The sequence below is a fragment of the Palaemon carinicauda genome, chromosome 22, assembly GCF_036898095.1.
Source record: "Palaemon carinicauda isolate YSFRI2023 chromosome 22, ASM3689809v2, whole genome shotgun sequence".
NCBI classification, from domain to species: Eukaryota; Metazoa; Arthropoda; class Malacostraca; order Decapoda; family Palaemonidae; genus Palaemon; species Palaemon carinicauda.
In genome coordinates this window covers 44,393,013-44,402,101 of record NC_090746.1, presented here as the reverse complement: position 1 = coordinate 44,402,101, position 9,089 = coordinate 44,393,013, and positions in this window count along the sequence as shown.

Sequence of the window (9,089 nt, the reverse complement as noted above, 5' to 3'; positions counted from 1 at the left end):
GAGCCGTCTTTCTTCAGAACGATGTGTAAGGGTGACGACCATGGGCTGGAGGCCTTTTGGCAAAGGCCCATTTCCTCCATTTCGGCGAACGTCTGTTTGGCGGCTGCCAATCGTTCCGGTGCCAGACGTTTGAATTTTGCGAAGACTGGGGGTCCCGTCGTCTTGATATGGTGATAAATACTGTTCTTGGCAGGAACCGTGGGCGTTTGGCGAAGTTCTGGACGGAAAACTTCCGGGTACGACGTGAGGAGTTGGCGTAGGCATCCGTGGGTGCGCTAATGTGGAGAGCGAGGTTAGAGGGGGTGGGTTGAAGAGGTGTCGACAAGTACGAGTCTGCGTTCACCAATCGTCGGTGGGCGACATCGACCAGAAGGTGGAAATGAGAGAGGAAATCCGCACCGAGGATTGGCATGGTGGGTCAGCAACGAGAAACTTCCAATTGAATTTACCATGTCCGAACGATAATGTGAGCTTCTCGTAACCGTAGGTGGGTATCGCAGATCCGTTGGCAGCTACCTAGCGGACGTCGGCAGATGTAGACAGACTACATCGTGTCTTGAATAGTTTCCTTGGCAAAAGAGAACGACAAGCACCCGTGTCTACCAAAAATCGCACGCCCGTTCCTGCATCCTATAAAAAGAAAAGATTAGAAACACGGGAGGCCACCGCCACGAGCGATGGCCTACTTACACGTTTTTTGGCCACTGACAATCCTCGGCACATTTCTTTGCAGTTGCCCCGAATCTGAAGTGGTAGTAGCAAAACTGCGGCGGATGGGAGGTAGTAAGTGGCTGTAGAAGTCGTTTGTTGGGGCGCGAGCGATTGGTGGGTGGTGGGCGGCTTTGTCTCTGCTTCGGCACTCCACGGTGTGGGCGTGTATGTCCTACAGCATTCATGTCAGCTTCAGTTGACGTTGAATAGGCACCCTCTTCGTCAGGGTTGGAGGCGTTGATGGAGGTCTTGAAGTGGCTGTCCATAAGGGCGTCGGCTTTGGTCATCAAGTCCTTTATGGGTAAACTATCGACATCGGGTATGGCAGCGCGTATAGGTCCGGGTAAACGGCGTATCCGAAGGGCACGAAGTAGGTTCACCTCACGAGGAGAGCCGTCTGCGGCAGGTTGAAGGCGAGCGATACTGGTCATTTCCCTGAGGGCTAGCGAAGCCCTTTGGTCCCCCAATGGTTGTTGTGAGAGCTGAAAAAGCTTTGCTACACGGGTGGCTGGCGACGGCGAGTACTGCTGCAGAAGGTATGTTTTGAGGGCGTCATATGCTATTGGAGTGTCTCCTTGTTCACAAAGCCAGTCGGATATTTCCGGGAAGGTGTCCTCAGGTATCGCCGCGAGAACATAATACGCTTTGGTGGTTGAGCGAGTCACGCCGTTGATGCGAAACTGGACTTCTGCGCGCTGAAACCAAGCAAATGCCTCTCCTCTGGCGAACGGTGAAAGTTTCAATAGGGCGGCCGCAGCGCCAACTGCTGTAGTAGAGTCCGCCATAGTACTAACGATGGAGGGGCGATGGAGGTGGGGGTGGAAGGCAGTGGGAGCGAGTCGACTTCCGGGGTCACCAATGTGATGGAGCCGAGAGAGGGCTGTGAACTCAAAGGCAGGAAGCAATCGACTGAGTTATATTATTGTAGAACACGTAGGGGGCCTAGGACACCTTCCCGGAAATATCCGACTGGCTTTGTGAACAAGGAGACACGCCAATAGCGTATGGCGCCCTCAAAACATACCTTCTGCAGCAGTACTCGCCGTCGCCAGCCGCCCAAGAAGCAAAGCTTTTTCAGCTCTCGCAACAACCGTTGGGGGACCAAAGGGCTTCAATGTGACGGAGCCGAGAGAGGGTTGTGAACTCAAAGGCAGGAAGCAATCGACTGAGTGATATTATTGTAGAACACTCTCCTTATATACAAAACCTCAAGGCAACAGGACATAACAAGTTCATAAGACAGACAATATTACAGAGGAAAAACCAGACATGAATTTTCATGTTCGTTTTAGTGCGAGGGAAGAGCGAAGATACAAGCATAATATATACAAAAGGAATTATGTACAATTGTGTGAAACACGGTTGGTACACTAGCAAACCACAGTCCAGGCCAAATTAAGAATCTAAAGGAGGAATTACGGCCTAAAAAAAAAAGCTATCGCAATATAATCAAAGATAAATAATAAACGGTTTCTATCATTCAGTCACTCCTAGCAAATATAAAGATAATTGTACTTAATCCTAATATAAATAACCACTTCCATGCTGGTAAAATGAATATAAAATCCAGTGTCCACAAGCATAACTGCCTTTATCTGCAAGCAATTGAAAAAGAAAAAAAAAAAAAAAAACATTCGCTCAAGACATTCACCACTGTCCTAAGCTAGCTAAAAATATAAGCAAATAACCTCAATTATACCAGCAGTCTTTCTCACAACAGACAATCTCTTCACTAAGTATCTCTCTCTCTCTCTCTCTCTCTCTCTCTCTCTCTCTCTCTCTCTCTCTCTCTCTTAGTCACGAGTAACTCTAAAAGGAAAATAGAGTTCTTAGAAGAACTAACCTAAATTGAAAAAAATAGATATATTAAATATAAGTGAAACATGGTATTCCCAAGAGACTGGCAGTGATGACCAGATAAAGGGTTTCCAAACTTATAGATCAGACAGAACAAATAGGAATCAAGGGGGAACTGCAATATATGGAAGAGACATAAATCATGGAAAAGTCTGTGAAAAATACAGCAACACAGAATGTGAATTGATTGCGGTAGAATTTGAATTTGAAAAACTAGTGAATATTGTAGTTTACAGACCCCCAAATACAAAGGAGTTTGACATAATGATAGAAAAAAATAGATGATATATGTAGAAATCATAAAGACTGGAATATACTCCTATCCGGAGATTTGAACTTTCCTTTCGTGGATTGGAAAGAACGGATAGAAGAAAGTGGTTGTATGTATACATACAAAAAAGAGAGTAATAGTAGCGCAGAAGATAAGAGGCAATTTGAGAAGTTTCAAGATATGCTATTAGAACATAATATGCAACAAATAAACCACATTCCAACAAGAAAGGAAAATGTCCTAGATCTAGTATTTGTGAATGAGGTGAATTATGTTAAAGAAATAGTGTATAACAGGGGAATTTCAGACCACAATGTCATAGAATTAATAGTCTATTCCAAAGCAAGCGATCGCAGAGTTAATCAAAGCACAAAACGTTGGGAAGGATATGGAAAATATAATTTTTATAGTAAGAATATAAAATGGTCAGAAATAAATGAAGAAATAAATAAAGAATGGAAAAATGTATTTGTAAGTGATAATATACAGGCAAATACGGACATACTGTACAAAATACTGGAGAAAATTGTTGAAAAATATGTACCGAAAAAAAAAAAAACAATTAACAAAAGACATGCATACCAAGAGACAAAAGGATCTTATTTCAGAAAATTAGAAAGTGAAGAAAAATTATGCAAAAGACAAAAAATGTGTGGAAAATGATGGAAATAAAAAGTAAGATAGAAAATGCAGAACAAAAGATTATAGTCAAAATAAAATGAAAAAAGGAACTTAGAAGAAAGGACACTTCAAAATATAAAAAAAACCCAAAGTACTTTACTCCTATGCAAAAAAGATGAATAAAACGAGATTAGAAATAGGCCCTCTAAGAATTGAAGGACGGCTAACGAATAAAAAAAAAAAAGGAAATATGCAACATATTAGTAGAAAAATATGAGAGTGAGTTCACGCCAAGAATTGCGAATGAGAATAATGAAACAGAAATGAGAGAAGAAAATGTTGAATATCTAACCGATATAGATATTAATGAAGCGGATATTATCAAGGTTATAAACGAAATTAAATATGGATCAGCAGCCGGACCAGATGGAGTTCCAGCGATTTTGTTAAAAAAAACTGCAAACACTATCGCGAAGCCGCTTGCAATACTGCTAAGACAAAGTGTATATATGAGCGAGATATATGTTAAACATAAATTAGCTTATATAACCCCTACCTTCAAAAGTGGATCAAGACATTATAGACCTGTTAGTCTAACTTCACATATTATGAAAGTGTATGAGAGGGTAATAAAAACGAAAATAATGGATCATTTGGTTAAAAATAATTTGTTCAATATAGGTCAACACGGTTTTGTGCCCGGAAAAATTACACAAACCCAACTGATAGCACACTATGAAAAAATATACAAAAATATGATAAATGAAAAAGACACAGATGTGATCTGTCTTGATTTTGCAAAAGCCTTGGACAAGGTAGACCACAATATATCAGAGAAAAAATGAGAAAGCATATTATTGTGGGAAAGATAGGAAAATGGGTAAAAAGAATTCCTGCAAAACAGAAAACAGATAGTGGTTGCAAATGACGAGAAATCGGATGAAGCTCAGGTAATATCTGGCCTGCCACAAGGTACGATATTAGCTACACTGCTGTTTTGTTATTATGATCTGACATAGACTGTGATGTTGAAAACTCTGCAGTGAGAAGTTTCGCCGCGATGACAAAAGAATAAGTAGAGAAATTACTTGTGATGAAGATAGGAAAGCACTACAAAGAGGTCTAAACAAAATATATGAATAGGCGGAGATAAATAGGATGGTACTTAACTCCGATAAATTCGAATCAATGTGTTATGGAAACTGAGAAGGAATGGTATATGCATACAAGGGACCTAATAACGAGACAATCACAAACAAGTAAGCAATTAAAGACCTTGGTGTAATGTTAAATAGGAATATGTTATGCAACGACCAAATAGCAACACTGTTGGCTAAATGTAAAGCAAAAATGGGAATGTTATTCAGACACCTTAAAACAAGAAAAGCTGAACACATGATTATGCTTTACAAAACTTATGTACGTAGTACACTCGAGTACTGCAATGTGATATGGTACCCACACTACCAAAAGGATATTGCACAAATAGATAGTGTACAAAGGTCCTATACTGCTAGAATAGAAGAAGTTAAGGATCTTGACTACTGGGAAAGACTACAATTTTTAAAACTATACAGTCTAGAAAGGAGAAGAGAACGCTACATGATAATACAAGCATGGAAGCAAATAGAAGGAATTACTGAAAACATCATGGAGCTAAATATATCAAAAAGGAGCAAGCCTAGGTAGATTAATAGTGCCAAAAAATATACCAGGAAAACTAAGGAAGGCGCACGGGACATTAATCCACTTCGCACCAGCATCGATAATGCAGCGACTATTTAATGTGCTGCCAGCTCATCTAAGAAACATATCAGGAGTGAGCGTATATGTGTTTAAGAATAAGCTCGATAAATACCTAAGATGCATCCCAAACCATGCAAGACTGGAAGATGCAAAATACACCAGAAGATGCATTAGCAACTCTCTGGTGGATATACGAGTTGCCTCACACTGAGGGACCTGGGGGAACCCAAACATAAAATAAGGATAAGGTAAGGCTCTCTCTCTCTCTCTCTCTCTCTCTCTCTCTCTCTCTCTCTCTCTCTCTCTCTCGATTTGACAAAGCAAAAACTAAAAATAAAACAAAAATAAATGCTCCACAACAGATCTAAAGAATGGCACATCCAACTACAACCAGTCACTCAATTATCATTTGTATTCGAATGGGATGATTGGAAGAATGGCAACCGTCTGCAACCACTGCTCAGCCCTCAAATGGCCCGAGGAACCTCCAGGCGTAATTCTAAAATTATAACAATCAAACTTATTACTATACTTAAACCTAAAGAGATCAATACAGACAACATTAAAAAAAAAAGAAAAAAAATTACCAATGCCACAATCTAAATATGAACATTAGAGTTTATATAACAGATTTTGAAGCGAAGCGAAAAATCTATTTTTGGGTGTGGTAGCCATGTCGTCCTGATGGAAGTTCCTTCATTAGTAGCTTCCTAGGTTATATTTGACTACAGTTATATATCCCAGAGAATTTACCAAAGGTATCCAGAATTCTAACTCCAGGAGCGAATATCCCATAAAATTGGATATCGTGTAATCAGAGGACGTATTCTTGACACGTCTCATAGCTATCTACACCCCTAATAGCCTTTCCGCTTCGAGGGGGAAAAAGTGGCAAGAATATAGGAGAGTTGTTAAAGAGACAACGCTCTCGACACTCCTACTGTACTGTAAATAGCGCGCCGAATCGCCACCGCGAGGGGCCACCAAGCCATTCTTTTTAGCTTTGTAGGTGTTCCAGATACAGTACCATAGGGAGGGATTCATTATCCTTTTGTCAAAAAGAGGGTGGGTCCATCAGGACGACATGGCTATCTCACCCAAAAATAGATTTTTTGCTTCGCCTCAACATCCGTTTTTTGGGCTCAGTCCATGTCGTCCTGATGGAAGTTTACCAGAGCATTAATGTATCTGTGGATTTTCAATAGTGCCGTTATCTCGAGATAAATATTTCCTATTTAGTCTTCTAGACCTAGTGACACTTGATGTTACCGTTATACATCAATTAACTGATCATATACTATGTCAGCTCTTCCTGCCCCCTACAGGGAAGAGTCTGGGTAGACTCTAGGAAAAACCCGAGGATTGTGAGTTCAAGGAACAATCTAGCAAACAGTTTGTATATTAGTGTCATCATATACATAAAGAATAGTTTGTACTTAGATGGTAAATCTCTGTATAGGTTACTGATACCTCCCAAGTCTGGGTGAAAAGAGACAGACAGGTTTATATATGTGTTGGAAACCTTAGCCTAGAAAATAAACAGTTTAGTACAATCAGTTCTTACCTGTTTGCTTGAAACAGTCTTAACCTTAGTTCCCTAATATTTTCTTAAATATTAAAAGAATCAAGGATGCTCTGACTTTATTCTTAATCTAGAATGTTTGAGGCGAAAGAGACGCAAAGATTCCTTCAATTGTTTATTACAAAAATAGAAATCATGGATGTATTCAATTACATCTTATGCAGAACAATTCTGCATAAAAACAAAAATAGTAGTAACAGAATTAAAATAAGTTTCACCTGAAAGGGAAAACATTAGTCACTCCATGAGAAATATGAAATTGCACTATGTATTCTGTTGTTACTAGGAACACTGTGCATATAAGTATGCCTGGCACTTGTGTCAGTCTATTATGCCTTATGTCACCTGTGTAGAGAGAACAGTCTATAGTGTTATCACTAAACACAATACTCAACATGATATGTCTTACGAGTCTATCATGTACACCCTTCACTAAAAGTCCCAATTAGTGCACTGTTCTTCGCAGTATTCAAGCGGCAGGTTTTATAACACTGCCTGCCGCCACCACATGAAATTTTATTTCCTGTAACTGCTTCGCAGAGTGTTTGAAGAAAAACTCTGGATGACTTCCACCCAGTATAAGCACGAAGGCTTTCAAACGACATCGTCTGAAAGAAATTCAGAGAAGAGGCAACTTTTCTCGCATCATGACCTGCAGGTGTACTGTCTGGATCCGCTCTGCGTATAAAATAGGTGATTTTCGCCCTTAATTGTTTCAAGGATAATGTTGAACTAGACATCTCTCCCCTGAAAAGCTGACCTCCCTTAAAGTTTGAAGTTCTACGAAGATAGACCTTTAGGCATTCCACTGGGCAGAGGGATGCTTCTTCCTTCAGAGGGCAGATTCTCCAGGGACCCCATCTATTAGTGGGTAGCTCGTTCTTGGCGAGAAACGTCGGGTCCGGAAAGAGGTTCAGTTCTCCGGAATCTGTGAACTGAATGTGGCCATCATCCCTCGAGAGGGCCACTATTTCGCTAACTCTGGCTCCTGAGGCTAGTGCAAATAAGAATATCACCTTTTGAGTCAAGTCTTTCAGCGAGCAATCCTCATTGTTCAGAGTTGATGCTAAGTGAAGAACCTTATCCAAAGACCATGAAATGGGCTTTGGAGGAGCTGCGGGCCGAAGTTTAATGCAGGCTTATGGAATCTTGTAGAAGATTTCATTAGAAAAGTCTACCTGGAAGGCATATAGTGTTGGTCTGGCTAGGGCTGATTTACATGTAGTAATCGTGTTGGCTGCTAAACCTTGTTCATGAAGATGGATGAAGAAGGACAAGCAGAAATCCGTAGAAACCTCCTTAGATTTCTTCGCCTTGACAAAGGCCACCCATTTCTTCCAGGAAGATTCATATTGTCTTCTTGTTGACTTTGACTTGTATTCTTCTAAGAAGTTAATACTGTCCCTAGAAATCCCGAACCGTTTCTTGACCGCTAGGGCGAAAAAATCATGAGATGAAGGTTCTGGGTTTTCTCTGATGAAGCTGAGACAGTCAAATTCTGCACTTGCTGAGTCAGAACTGGGTCCGGCAGTGGGATCAGCTTCAGGCGTAGTTCCGTTATCAAAGGGAACCAAACACTGTTGGGCCACTTGTGGGCCACTATTGCTGCTATCTCTCGAAAGGATCTCAGTTTGTCGAGGACTTTCAGCAGAAGGTTGGTTGGAAGGAACAGGTTGATCTTGGACCACCTGTTCCAATCTATGGACATTGCGTCTGTCGCTTCCGCTAGAGGATCCTCGTATGGGGCTACATACTGGAGTAGCTTCTTGTTGTCGCTCGTTGCGAAGAGATCTATCTGCAGTCCTGGGACTTTGCGTAAAATGAAGGAAAATGATTTTGCATCTAGGGACCATTCTGACTCTATCGGGTTGACCCTGGATAGAGCGTCCGCTGTCACATTGCGGAACCCTTGAAGGTGGACTGCTGACAAGTGCCACCTCTCCTTCTTCACTAGACGGAGGATGTCCAGTATCACTTGATTTATGTGAGGCGATCTCGAGCCTTGTCGATTTAGGTATCTCATTACAACTTCGCTGTCTAGAACCAGACGGATGTGGATTGAGCAGCGAAGTTCCAGTTTCTTCAGAGAGAGAAGAACAACCATGGCTCCCAGAAAATTGATGTGGAAGGCCTTGAAGAGGGGAGACCAGGTTACCTGGACTCTCCGATGATGAGAGTGACCTCCCCATCCCTCTTTTGATGAGGCGTCCGTGTGAACGGTGACTGCCGGTAGAGGTGTTTTCAGAGGTGCCTTGCTCTTCAGGCTCTTGGCTTCCGACCATGGTTTGAGTAGTGATTACA